Source organism: Macrobrachium rosenbergii, chromosome 5 (genome assembly GCF_040412425.1).
Source record: "Macrobrachium rosenbergii isolate ZJJX-2024 chromosome 5, ASM4041242v1, whole genome shotgun sequence".
Taxonomy (NCBI): Eukaryota; Metazoa; Arthropoda; class Malacostraca; order Decapoda; family Palaemonidae; genus Macrobrachium; species Macrobrachium rosenbergii.
Genome location: NC_089745.1, coordinates 17,656,702 through 17,671,861, shown reverse-complemented (window position 1 = coordinate 17,671,861; position 15,160 = coordinate 17,656,702). Strand labels below are relative to the sequence as shown.

Sequence of the window (15,160 nt, the reverse complement as noted above, 5' to 3'; positions counted from 1 at the left end):
TCCTCACAGCTGGGCTGTGGAACAGTATCCCTGTGGATGTCGTGCAATGGAAATTTTAGAAGTTCAAGCAAAGATGCAGTGCATTACTACCCTTATGTTATTCTCCTTGCATTTTAATACATTTTATCTGTTTATTAATTTATTAATTTATTTTTTCTTCTTAATAAGTGAGATCTCTTCCTTCAGCATTTCCCTTTACCTCCTCTTACTTCCTTATGAACACCATATTCTTTGAAAGTTCGCATTTAAAGTCAATGATCCCCGTGGAGTTGTTCCATATGAATAGGGTTCATCTTCTGAATAATATAATATATATATATATATATATATATATATATATATATATATATATATATATATATATATATATATATATGTGTGTGTGTGTGTGTGTGTGTGTGTGTGTGTGTGTGTGTGTGTGTGTGTTTTGTATCTCTTTGAATTTTTTGTACCAAGGCAGAAGTAAAGGAACGTTAGTGCAAGAACATTTATATAATCTTTGGAAAAAACTCTCATTTCTTTCAAACGTTAACGTTTATGACCATAGGTGTTGCGATGTCATTTCTGAAAAGTGCGGACAACCAAGTCATTCTTGAATCCTCTTTGCCAATATACCGGTCCATGATGAATCATCTTGCCGTGTTAACTTATATGAGTCAACTGAACTACCGCCGACCCGGTAACAAGTTAAGTCTGGTCCTTATAGATGATTTTTACCAACTCATCCGTGTGAATAAGCTTCTGCTTACGCAATATCGTTGTTTTTGTTTTTATTACATAATTCAAGCGTATATCCGTTGGTGGAAATACATTATTTTTTCTGTATTAATAACCGATCTCTTCTTTCTGTATTTCCTGTTACCCTCTGTTACTTCTTTCAAATGAGCACCATATTCTTTGGAAGCTTGAATTTCAAGTCAGTGGGCCCATTTGGACTTGTTCCATATGAATAGGGTTAATATTTTGAGTAATAAATGATGATGATAATAATAATAATAATAATAATAATAATAATAATAGTATTAATTGTGTGATCATATTTATTTGCTTTTTTATTTGTATCTAACTGTTTTTTAATCTCCTTTTTCAGTTTTCTTTTATTCGCTTGTGGAAATCCTACTAAATGAGAAGTTAATGTTTGTTAATAATAATCCCGGGGGTGAAAGAATTTTTGGTCAATTTCCTGAAGAATTTTATACCTGATGACTAATAACTGTGGTGGATGACGGTCATGGTAGAGAAGGGTATAAGACTGGCATACCCAACTCGGCACTCTCTAGAAGGGAAAAGCATACGGTGAATAATAATAATGAAATGGCTAGGCAGTGTCCTTGTGATATGAATTTCATTCCGGTAACCTCCTGTCTCCCGGATATATTATATTTTCTACCCCTGAATCTCGTCCATGGTCCGTCGTATACGTGCAAGGGGTCCTCGCTAATCCCTTGCCTTCTTTCAATCTAGGGATTCCCAGTATTCTATCTCTCGTGGCCCTTAAGCAGTACTGAGTGGTTTGATCTTATGGCCGGACCAAAGAGGCCTGACTCATCCTGAACTAACATCTTGATGTCTCGGCTGCTAAATGTTTCGTTTCGCGCTATTGTGGGTTACTGTAATAGTTTATAAGTGCCCTTTCAGTTAATGTTTTTTTTCGAAATTCATCTTATTGTTTTCATCCCAACACTGTACAGCTAATACATTGTTTCTGTGATATAACTGCTCATATGTGCTCCTTTTCACTTACATCCAGATTCCTCCCGGTCTCCCTCAGTTAAGTAAGGTCACACCTTCCACTCGGAATTATATAAACCCCCTAGTCCTTTTCATCTTTATATTATCTTTGCCTCCATTACTGCACATTTTCTTCCTAACTGTATTTTTGAAATGAACGGTGAAATTATAAATATTTTTTAATTTACCTTATCTTTTACTTTGTTGTGTTATGTTATGTGAGTTTTATTATGGTTTACCGTCTGCATTCCATTTGTTTTTCCAGTGCTAAACTAAGAAATTTCTTTCGTTTTCTTAATAGCTTCTGTGAACCATTCTGGATAAGCAAGTTTCATAAAATTAATTTATTTTGTGTTTAACTTCGTCCTGTTTGTATTTTGGATCGCATACTTTTAAAGCTTTTAAAATGAAACCTACCTTTACACCTTTCATCTCGCTTTCACTGCCGCTTGAAATATAGTGTTTGTAAGCGTCTGTGAGTACTTTTCCTGTATCTTAGGGTTTCAAATCCTTAAGTGCTGTGTTTCACTCGAGCATCGAGAAAAGGTAATGTTGATTCCAATTTGTTTCCAGTTGTGAATTCTATCGATGGATCCAAAATATTCTTTTTTTCAAGAATAGAGTATTCTTTTTATGGTGTAAAACCTCGCGTTTTGAGAAATTGTACCAGCAACATTGTGAATCTACCATGCATTGATACTTGCCATTGCAAACAAGAGCTTTTCATCCCAAATTGGAGACTTGATAAAAAACCCAGTCAAGATATAACGTAAGACTTTGTTGATTGTTGCAAAAATAGCTGTAGAGAACAAAGCCATAGTTTTCGCCATAATGTAATACCAGAAATGCAGTGAAGTGCTTGTGGAAGCCATAGGTTGTACGGTCGTCATAAAGAAAGTAAAATGTATATTTTCACATTAAATTAAGACAGAAGGATTTAGTGCTTTAGTGAAGTTTTGTATGACAGGCCCCATAAAGATATACTGTAGTGCGCGGCAGCTGAAGTTCGCGTGTCCCTACAGGTTTTTAATTTCGTTTTGAGTTGCTCGTGTAAATTGTATTAATTGTGAAATAATTTTGTCGTATTACTTCAAAGATATGAGACTGCTAATTTCATTTGACAAATGATCGTCTTAGCGTAATTGTGCATCAATTTATAACGATATTCTGCTTTATGTGCTGAGAAAATATTATAAAAATGAAAGCAAGTAATCAATAATTAGTAAAAATATAAAGGAAATCATTGTTTTGCGTTGTATACATTCGTTTCTTTATTGATGTGATAGTTTTATCATCTCGGCAGGGCACAGAATTCTGTATTAAAGAATGTTTAAACCGGCTGTAGGGTAAAAACCAGGCTCATGAAATGTTATTGAATTTGGGATAATTGGTGACCTATTAACAAGTAGCTGTAAAAATTAGACATATTTTTCATACATTTTGGCACTAAGAAAAAGAGGTCAGCGGTGGATGCAGACGAATTTGCATTTCTTTTTTTTTTGTAATGGTTTCTTATCAAAATATCATGAATTTATTTTGTCCACTGAAGAATAAACGGGTAAAGTTTGTTACAAGCAGAGCAAGGAATTGTTTGCTAGGTAGAGCCAGCTTGAAACGAAAATTAGGTCGGAGGTCCAAAGGAATTATCAGCAGCCTCTGCCAAATGGTTGTATCATATGTATAAAAGACTGTGTAGATGAATCAGGGAGTTCATGATATTGATAAAGGCAGTGTTTTATTACCACTGACAGTTGAAACTGCTCAAAACAAAAAGGGATTTTGCATAATCTATCATCTGATCATTGAAGCATGTTGTGCTTCTTTTCCATCTCCAAGTTTTGAATTTCTTTGGAAGTCTCGTTTTCCAGTTTCCAGCAACTATTCTCTTTTCCAGAACCGGTCATTCACATCACTCCCATAATTTTTTTCTGTCTTTCTTCTCCTTGTCTCTTTTCGGTCAGAAGTCAGTGAAATCATTTTGAATAACTCATCCTTGCTATTCATTTCCAGAATAGAAAATTCATTTCCTCTGCCATTCTTGATTCAGTGTATAAAAACATCTCTTTTTGTAGTGATCTTTAGCTCGATCAAAATTTTCCGGATATAATTTTCAATATACATAAAACTAGAAGAATTTTAAAACTCATAATGATATAAATGTTTATCTTGCATTTCCGGAGATATTACTTCCTGGTTTAATGGGTAATATAAACAATTTTTTTTTTCCAAGACTGCATTTTATATAGATTACAAATACTTCACAATTTCCAGTAACATTGGAAAAAAATCCTTTGTTATGAAATGCGGGAACATTATTACTGAATTAAAATTTTTAATACATCAGACATCATAGATTTTTAGAACAACGGATAATCACTGATATCTGTCGATTTACGTGAATAAGTTGAAATTTATGACACCGAGTTTGTAATACTTGTAAAAAGTCATATTTATGACTACAGTAACGTAATAGAAATAAGAGAATACATTACAAAAGAATTTTTTTTATTCGACTAAGAAATACACATGGATTCATACAAATATTGCAGTTATAGTACTTAGAAATTTTTCAAAAAGAAATACTAATAACATTCATTGCTGAAATAGTAAATACCTAACCCAACTTCAGATGGACAGGGGCCATGATTAATTATAATGCTGACGTGCTCACACCATGGCAAACTTCAGCACCTGTGATAAGCCTGCCATTGTTTCTCTGGAATAGTTTTCAACACACGCTAAAAAAGCAAAACCTGGGATTCGCCATAGAGCGATTTTTCCCAACCAGACCGCTTAAGTCACCAAACTGACACCTAGGACTGTCTACCACACGCTACCAGCTAAGAGAAAATGATTCTTCTCTCGGCTCTGTGAGCGATCCACTTTACAGTAGGTAAACAACGCAATCCTCTCTTCATTCAGAACAGCTACACCTCTCCATGTCGGATGCCACAATCGTGTTTACTCCTGGCTACTCCTCGAACGGTCATAAACCAGGGCACGATTTTCCGCCATTTCCAATGAAGCGCGACCTAACTACGACGTGAGGCAGTCGGCCATGCCTATGTGAGAACAACTCAGGTGGCACAGAACCTCCCGGTCCGGGGGGCACCTCTGCGACAGTAGATGAGACGAAGAAACCCGGCCTTCTCGACGAGCTCAGATGAAAATGGGTTCGTCAGCGAAGACAGAATGGACGTCCGCATGAGGAGCAAAAGTATCGGGTTCTGGAATGATCTTCCGGTTCCTGACGCCTCTTTTCTTGCGTCCCTCCAAGCAGGGAACGGCGTCGCCAAGAGAGATGAAGGTGGCAACCAGGACGAGGACAGCGAGGAGAATACGGAAGAAGTTCATCTTCTGGGATGTTTAGATCTGCAAACAGGAAGGAAGACTGTAAGTGGCATGCCCAGTAATCTTGTCTTTGTAAAGAAACTATCACTTCGAATTTTGCATACTTTTGTGAATGGTTTTATTAGACTGGGCAGAGACATAAATGAACAAACTCTGACAAAATGATAATAGTATTCACTAGAGTCACCAAAGCTTACCTAGCCAAAGATACGAGGACGTTGCTGTACGAGTGCCGCTCTACTTGTGTTGGCGAAGCCGACGTCCTTATGGTATATATAGGTCTCCTTGCTGACAGTTGCTATCTAGGAATTTTGCAAGGAATATCAGAGAAGTCTATGTATTCCTTTGCCTCCTCTTTTCTTTGCAGCTTATTGCATCGTTTACCTTACGATGTAAGTGCCATTATTAAGTTTTCATAATGTTGGCAACAAATATGTTCTTTTCTTTCTACAAATTTGCCTGCAATCGAAACTTGGAAACTGCATGATGTAAGAGTATTGAAGCATCTGAAATTTCATCTGGTTATAACTAGATTAAATGCTAGGTATGGGTGATACGCAGCAATTGTGTTATCTTTAACATTACCGTTTGAATGCTGAAATATTTAGCTAAAAAAGCAAGACACGTAAAAAAAAAAAAAAGGAAAACAGCAGCTCTAATATAGCGAAGACGTTAATACCATTCTCCTCTCACACGTGCGGCAACTACGCAGCAGCCAACTTTTTTTTTTTTTTTTTTTTTTTTAACGATGGTTTCCGTTACATAACATTTCGTTGCAACGCCTGTCTGCGTTGGAATTTCCGTGGAACGCGTGATACGCGAAAAAAATTCTCGCATTTAAGAAGGACATCAATTTGTATATTATTGCAGTTACGTACGGTTTCTTTGGCGACAGAATTTCCAGCAGTCACAAGTCGACAAATGGAAAATGACAAAGACAGACTGTATTGATACATAAGGTTCTTTTTAATCCTAATTAACCTATCCGTGTTAGTATTCTTTCAGTTCACTCTTTCGCTAATGTACTCTATGTACCCCCTTAGTCATAGTTAAACATAGACAAACAACCATAAACATGTTGCTCATTAAAATTCGTAATGAGTAACATTCATGCATTTTGTTCTGTTGCTAACTTACGGCACATTTCAGCCTTGAATCAAAATAGAAAAAACGACAGCTGGCCATGACTACAAATCGTGAGTACAGAAATCAGCATGCTGATACGCTGTTTAACTCAAGGTTTATTTCTTATACAGACAATTCTAGGATTATATCCCCTTGTGTATAATTTCATATATACTTGGTAGTGCTTGCCTTGAAAAGGAGTAAGTTTTATATTCTAAGTGCATCCTCCAATGTTGACTTGTTAAAATTCAGTCATCTTTTATACACCTTCCGCTTATATAATGGGTTTTCACATTCTTTCATTTTTGTCTTCTAGTGTATTTTTCCTTCGGCCGCATATAAAGAAGTTGGTTAGAATAAACAAAAGATTTCAACCCTGACCATTCCGAAGAACAGTTGCTATCATTCGTCACTGACATTGCATATTGCAGTTACACTTGACTATGATCATTGCAGCAAATGACGCATATTAAACTTTTTAAAGTCAAAGAAACAATAGTCAGAGGTAATGGGGGTGACTGTAAGAGTAATGTCTTTCTGAGAGGTTAATGAGCAGAACGTTTTTAGCGAGATAGAAGGGAGGTGGGTGGGGTTAATGCCCCGCCCTCCAAAAGTTGCTTAGCTGTTAGAGGTCCCGACAAAGATTCTTAGACTAGAGACTTAGTTAATAACTATCTTTGTTTCTGAGATCTAGAAAAAAATATTAAACATTTTTGGCCTTTAAATTGTCATGTGACCTTAAAAGATAGGTCAAAGTCAAATGTTTGAGAAAAATAAGAACTAACTAAAAAACAGAGTTTCGTCAAAATCAAAGTTAATAAAATGTTTCCCTTTAAACTGACCTGTATCTTATTGAAACATGTCAGGCCAAAAAAAATACGTAAAACAACTCCTTCGACACTGTCGATTTTTAGGACCAGAGACCTGAAACTCTTAGTTTCAGAGGTCTAGTGAAACATGCTAATCCTGTATTCTTTAAAGCAACCTGTGATCCTGAAAGTTATTTCATGGCAAATAAATATAATCACCAACATCCAAAGTTTCATCAGAATCACAGAAAAGAGGAAAGGGGGTGAGATCAATAGTAACAATAACAACAACATCGACTCAGACAGTATTTTCAACATAATAAAAACAGTAGTATGAACACAGTAAAAGCACAGCATAAATTAAAAGACATCATCATAGACGTCCTGAAAGCAAAACCTGACGTGCCTTCGAATTGCACTCGCGTGGGAAAGCAGTCATGAATGAATGTGACGAACGAGGTTGCATATCAAGCGTGTTGGCGATCTCAGTGTTTACTATGCAGCATTTTCTAGGTTAGGTGCGCAAAATGTCTTCTATGGAAATTTTGGATGAAGCTGATGAACTCCGAATTTCAGATGTGTGGTGTGGGTAACCAAATTGCATCTGCGTATTAGTGCCGTCCATAAAACAAAATCACCATCATACGTTATTTTATTTTGACGTGAAATATCTCTTCGTTTATTTGTTTGGTGAAATAGTAACCTATTGCGAGCATTCTCTCGACCCCACTCTATGGATTCGTCAGTCAAGTGATTTCTTTAAGGAATTTGATATTGGAGGGTAACTGTAGTGTGGTTATGGTTCTCTCAACTGCTGCAAAGCTTGTTCCAAAAATCTCCAGCAGTTCAGACTACAAGTCCTTCCATAATCATCCTCGCAAACACACGAAATTGTACTTGTTTTCATGAACACTAGGTATTACCTTCAGGAAAAGTCTGAAGAAGAAGAAGAAGAAGAAGAGAGAGAGAGAGAGAGAGAGAGAGAGAGAGAGAGAGAGAGAGAATATTTGAATAACTTATGAATGGTTCCACTTGGTGGGGTGGGGCTTAGGAAGGATTACCTTATCGAGGCCCTTCCGCTTTCAAATACATTTGTACTTACAGATTTTAATGGAATACTGACCACTCACGTCTTGGTATCTCTGTCTGTCTCTTCCACGTCAGCTGCAACCCGCAGCAGTCGAATAACAATTTGGTACATAATTCACAGCTTAAAACACCAGAGGCTTACCTAGTTTTTAAGAACACACGCCCATACTGTTAATTTCTCGGCTGGTTCGAGCTTCGAACGCGGATATACAGTAATTATTTGTGAAAGAACGTGTTGTGAATTGCACTGCAAGGCCGCCAGAGAGAGAGAGAGTGTGTGTACCGAGGCCTGGGATTGCAATAACATAATCATTGATAAACGTTGATTATTCTTTTTAATAATCAAAGATCACAAAATAAAGGCGATGCGATTGCATGAGAGAATGAGAAAACTGACTTGTTCTGTTTTAGAGAGAGAAAAAAAATGAAGCTTCATTACGTTTATAAGATTATGTTGCAGCTCAGTATACGTCTAGAAAACTCTGGATGTATCTGTCAGCTCTCGAGTCAAGAGCGAATAGGATTCGTCGGTATGATCTCGTAACTCTGGGGAGGAGTGTTACCAGTTCAAACTGGTGAAAATACCAGAAGACTGAACTTAAGTGGTCAGGCAACAGTGGAGAGTGATGGGTGTGTTCTGTTGCCTACACTCCAAGTCATTTTCTTGTTTGTAACCACTGAATTTCGTTTCTCCGAAATTCTCGTTAACTTCATAGCATGAACAAAACCTGAAAGATTTTTTGGTTTCCCCAATAAAATAGTTACAGTACATATATTCAAAACATACCTGGCTTAAAAGTATGAAAGGTAAAATAGTTTAAGTATGATATTTAAAATATCTTGATAGTCGCTAAAGCCAAACTTGTTTTTCCAGTACCAGTGTCATTTCATGGCTCGCACGGTTTGACCAAGAACTGACAACACCAAAAGTAATAGTTCTTTATGAACAAAATTCTAAACTAAACCTAAATTATGATGATGTAAAAAATCATTGTCAAGAAATGACGTCACATGTTTAGCTTCTGATCTGCTCGTCACGCTCACACATACATACATACATACATTCATATGTATATATTTATATATATATATATATATATATATATATATATATATATATATATATATATATATATATATATTATTATATATAGATAGATAGGTAGATAAATTTGCAGTTGTATGGACCGGCCATTTTCATAGGGGGTGCCAAAAAAAAAAAAAAAAAAAAAAAACCACGACAGCACTTGCTTCCTCTTCATGATTTAATGGCAGAATGAAGGATGAACCTCGTAGGCAGAAGGTCAGCAATAGTACTTCATACCTTGTATTCACATTGCGCAAAAATATTAATTTCTCTCAATTTCCAACATCGCGGCGTCTAGGTAACATGTTCTCGGTCACCCTCTCTCCCCTCCTCCCTGAACTTCTGAATGATATAAAAATTTTATCAGCTTATCTGTCTCCATTCTCTCCACGAGACTGTACCGCCTTCCAACACACTGATACATCCATCTTTTTACCTTTGCTGGCGTTTTTATCATATTTTACTATCCCTGAAGTCGTCATCCTTTTAGCTCTTTTCACTTTACACCTACTACACAAACGGTTCATCTCAACTGCTTCCACAGTTTCACTCACATTCCCATTCAATGTCTCGCTTCGATTAAGGAAATTTGGATCAACTTATCCCTTCATAAATTCTAACTTTGCTTCAGAGATTTCTCTGTTCTATCAAAGCTTTTGTAGAGATCCTGCTACCTTCCTTGTTTCATTTATTATATTATTCACCTCTATATATCCCACCGATATCCGTTACAATTTCCCTTGAATACTTGTGATATTCTACCTTTACCATTTTTCCATCACCTATTGTGACACTAATGTCTCCTTATTCTCCAATTCTAGTTACCCTCTTTACCTTTTTCTTAGTAGCATTAAGTTTCAGCTTTCTCCATTTACTGACACATTAAAGCTATTTATAAGTATCAGACATTCTCTTTTGTATCACCCGTTGCCACTGTATATCATCAATAAACGCCAGCCATTCCACTTACTCCTTCACTGCATTTTTAGAGAGATTTTCTTCCACTACATGCTTCTCAACCTTAGGACACAACACTTTATTGTCCATAGTGATTATCACTTTCTAGGGCAGCAATGTTCAGGTAGCTCTGGTTACTAACATAGTAATATTATTCAGATAAATTTTGTGTCTTGACAGTGAATGCCATTGGTCTCAAGAGAAGAGGCCATTTACAATATAGGGTCCTTTCCTCCCACTGTGAGATTCACAACCCTCCAGTACTCTCCACTTCCTTCGAATATTTTGCATTATAAAGCATTTCAACAAGAATAAAGGTTTCGCTTTCGTACCCTGGCAACCAGCTTATCAAAAATGCGCCTAATTTCTTGTAAAATACCATAGCACAGGAAACAGTAGGAATTAGCTGTAGCATCCCAAATCAGTGACATTTACGGGGGCAACTATGTCCACGTATCATTGCCGAAGCAGCTGTCAAGTACGTTTATCGCCCTTTCCTCTTTCTTTCTTTAAATATTATATATATATATATATATATATATATATATATATATATATATATATATATATATATATATATATATATATATATATGAAAACAGAGGCTGTTTCAGCCTGATTTATCTGTATGTCAGGGATTTCAGGACTGTTGTCAATGTCAAAAAGATAGTAAACCGACCTAATTTTGATTAAAAATTCATCCGAGTAGTCCATAACTTCACTACAGTCTTTTTAATAGGTGCCATTGCAAGTTTTGTCAGACGATGAATGTTTATAACATGTGGACCAGAAGAATGATGAGTAAAGGTGTTTGTATATTGCGGATCAGAAAAAAATTGCAGGACGATGAGTTGTTGTAACATGTGATGAGAAGAAATTACAAGAGGAAGAGCGTTTGTAATATATAAGGCCCAGAAAAAATTCTAAATAGATGAATGCTTGAAACAAGGGGACCAGAAAAAGCTTCAAGAGGGTGGGTGGGTTTCTCCAAATCTGTGGGCTGGGTGAAGTACAAGGGGATGAGTGTTCATAACTTGAGGGCCAATTAACAGGAAAATACGGTGAGTATTTGTAACATGTGGATCAGAAATTATTAGGAGAGGACGAGTCTTTATTTCATGTGGACAAGAATAAAGATATCTTCATGGCATAATTTCCGATTCAGCTGGAGATGTGTCATTCGTCTGGAGTTTTATTGTTGTTCTTGGGAATGGAAAGAGCTAAAATATTTTCATAGTATTTAATTCCTTTCTTTTATAGTATATACTGATTTTACTCATGATTAAAAGTCTGCCTACAGCAGCAGGTAGCACAAGACTAACGACAGTCTTTTTTTTTTTTTTATGTGAATCCAAGAATATGTTCATTAACTTAACCATACATTACTATACCACATTTACAAGAGGGCCCAGTGAATCATAAGACTGGTATGAACTACAATACAGCGTCTGTGAGAATTACTTCCAGTTTAAACCAGAAAGATAAGTAGGCTCGATAATCGCCCTGAAAAATAAGTAGGCTCGATAATCGCCCTGAGATGATGACAAAACTGCCAGATTTCTAGGCAGGTCTGCCACATTAATCTGTAACAGAATCGAATGCGGTATAGAGAACTAGAAATTATAAGTTCATACATGTCAATGGAAGGTTAGGATATTCTGTAGGTATAGTTAACAAGATGGAAATATTTGGTATTTTGTGAAGAAGGGGTCTGTATCCAACTGAATGCAAGTAGGACCAGTGATAGGGAATAAGGAGTTAGTAGCAGATATTAAGAAGCTATTGGCATATCTGCGAGAGATGAGGGAAGTTGCTGGGGTTGAAAGGTTCAAGGATGAGGCACTGGATCAGCTTGGAGAGAGTGATCAATATAAGTTAAAAAAAACTTTGCGGAGAAAAAGAAACTATTGTTAAGGTAATGTATAATAATACAAGGATCTTTTGGTAACAGAGGTTGTGGAGTCTTTCTGGTGGCATCTCCTGAATTCAGGTGTATCGGTCTTATTTTCTATCCCCTCATATTTATTTATTTATCACCTTTTCATTTAACCTTCCTCTCTCTGCAGGCTGGTTTTTGTGGACTAATTCCACGAGGGTTTTCAGCTGAAAATTTAAAGAAAAGAAAGCGGATAGGAAAGGTGCCTGAAGAGGATGCAGTCTTCTGTGGGTGGTCTGAATATTTTAAAAAGCTGGTGAATATACAATCGAGGCGGAAATATGCAACTGACTTATATAGCTTGTCAGTTGTGAGAATGAAATTTACTTACAGATTAAGGCATGAAAGACGTTTTTCGGATGCAAAACTTCGAAAGGAAGAGGTGGGAAGATTAAATTTTTCCATTACCGGAGGAAACGATGATTAAACATGTTGCAAGAATTACAATGAATGAATGAGTTTGGATCGGGACAGTAAATCAGAGAAAATAAAACTTGATAGGAAAGAGCAGTGTGGTTTTCGGCCAATAAAGGAGCTCATATGCTGCAAGAATATGTGCTTTGGAACATTTATTTGTTAGGCTTAAATTTGAAGAGTGAAAACTGTACAAAGCATTTCTAGTCCGAGCTACAAATTATAGAATTAAACCTGTGATAGAAATAATGAAGTTGATATATAAACGCTCTAAAGACTGTGACATAAGAGGAATTTTAAGATCAGTTTAGAATTTTCGATGGTAGAACTAGAGCATGTGTACAATGTGCAGATGGGAGAGTGACCGGGTTGGTTTAAGATTCCACCTGCCAGTTTTTAGGTTGTTTTGACACTTTATGAACCATTTACCAGCGTTAGTATTGGGTGCTTGGAATGTCTTCCATGGACCTGGTCTAGATAGGAAATTTTGATTCCTTTTATGTGTGTATCAAATTTATTTTACAGAGGTCGTTCCCCTTAAAAACATAAACACCAAGTCTGTGATTCAGGCATGACTTGGCTTTTTACTTTTTTGGGTTTTCTTAAGCCTATGTAAGCCAACTAGGATTCAAATTTTATGCCAACATTTTCCACTAATTTAAGAATGACTCAGGGACTCGGCAGTAAGTCTAGTGCTCTTTATGCATACACTCAAGGGCATTTTAGTATCTTAACTAGGCCCTCCGGGATATGATTCATGCCTGCTGTTTAAAACATCAGAAAGAATGGGATGATCATGCATTTGGATTCGCAGTCTTGAAAACCCTTACAAATTCGGGAATAGAGATGAATATCTAAACACTGATTTGAGTCTCCTGACTTTTGCATTTAAATTTAAATAGTCGAAGATGCGTCTCAGATCACTCAGAGACAATTAGAACACACCTCTGCAACGACGAAAACTTTGTGATGGCAGTGCTCGAGAGAGTTTTCAAACCTGACGATAAATTCCTTTTCTTCCCCCCCCCATTTTGGTATCATTTTTGTAACCTAGATGTTTTGGTCTATCAGGTTTTTAGTGTTTTTGTTTGGGTACCAAGAAAGCTAGGGCAAAAATGAGACTGCTTTGTGAATACGTTGAAATAATTTGAAAGAAATCTGGCTGGATTGGTAAAACCAGTTGCCTGAATAACCATGAGACAATCTGAATTTTGTAATTTTCCGAATGTTGATAGATGAATAAGATGAATAGAGGTCAAGAGACAGTGACATTGTTATCTATAATATTAAAATCCTATGGATCTTTTTTGTTTGTTCTCCCCGAGTGATAGTAGGGAAGACATGCAACAGCCACCTTCCCCCTGCAAACCAGTTTGTCCGGCCGGGGTGGTGGCGTGGTAGATAGGGGAACGGGAGGGTAGGAGAGACATCCACCCTCCTCTTCCAAACCTGTTTGCCCTCGGTTGGGGGAGGGGTAGGTGGGCGATCGGGAGGGTAGGGGAGACAGCATACCGGGTTCCAGCGCGCGTAGCGCCCACCAACAAGGGGGTGTGAAACAAATTTCCAGTAGATATTTACTGTACGAAACATGTTTACTTCATGTGCAGACCAAGCTTTTTTGTAGAATTATGTATAAACTGATTAATAATACTAGATTTTTGTGAGGTAGCGAAATATAGTACTGTATAATAAAAAGTTTTCCACTCGAATTTAAGATGTTTTTCCTTAACGCTTTGCATCTTTGCTGTCTTCCACATTTGATAAATCTTCAAAATACATGCATCGTCAATCATGGACTGGATTCTCTTCAGACAGCATCTCTCATTTGTATCTTGTATTCTGAGTTTTTTTTTCCTTAACATTTCCATCTGCGTCGACTTCCTTGATCTTCTTTTTTTCTCGCAGTGCAGCGTGTTCTTGACTGCCCAGTCGTCCAGGAGACCTGTATTTGATTATCTCTTCCAGCATGTAATTGCACCTTGAATGACTTGTTTATTTTCGTTATTCACAAACCTCTCATAATTGTCCTCATCTCACCATTTACTATGTTTTATTCCCTCTTTCTACCCTGATATATCAACGAAAACTCCCTGCTAGCTCTGTGACCCACATTTACGGAATTATACATATTACTTATTTACTCATTTAATTCCTGTGCCTTTAACCCTAGCCCATATTTCGTCCATTTTCATCTGTCACACTTCCTTCTTATTAAAGCCCACTTCTTCGATTATTTTGAGATACCTGGAAAACAAAAAACCAGTGTATATATATATATATATATATATATATATATATATATATATATATATATATATATATATATATATGTGTGTGTATGTGTGTGTATATGTATGTGTGCTTGCATACGTTTAGATACGTGTACTTTCAAGTTTCTTAGCTAACAGCCGCTCCCTTTCAATAGAATTATTTTTTCAAGAAATATAGTTGGAAGACCACTCATTTGCCCTTTGTACACACATGTGTTACCACGCTCAAGTGAATTTCCTTTGATTTATTTTTTTATGATATGAGAAACAACTGCAACCTTTTTACAGATAGATTACCAAACAATAAGAAAATTCCTGTTTATTTTGTTAGGGAATAAAAAAATAGAAGGAAACATTAGCGAAATTGCCAGATTCAGTGTTAAACACTAGA

At 36.5% G+C, this 15,160-nt stretch overlaps 1 protein-coding gene and 1 long non-coding RNA gene across 3 annotated transcripts in view; one reads left to right on the top strand and one right to left on the bottom strand.

Annotated features, from left to right (window-relative positions):
• Positions 1-15,160, top strand: part of LOC136838567 (ubiquitin-protein ligase E3C) — a 416,786-nt gene that overhangs the window by 109,192 nt on the left and 292,434 nt on the right. The gene's annotated exons all lie outside the window — the stretch shown is intronic.
• LOC136838565 (uncharacterized) lies at positions 4,019-5,396 on the bottom strand. Its single transcript, XR_010853037.1, has 2 exons — positions 5,280-5,396; positions 4,019-5,103 (listed from the first exon to the last, which is right to left on the bottom strand). It is a non-coding gene; the product is annotated as an uncharacterized lncRNA (long non-coding RNA).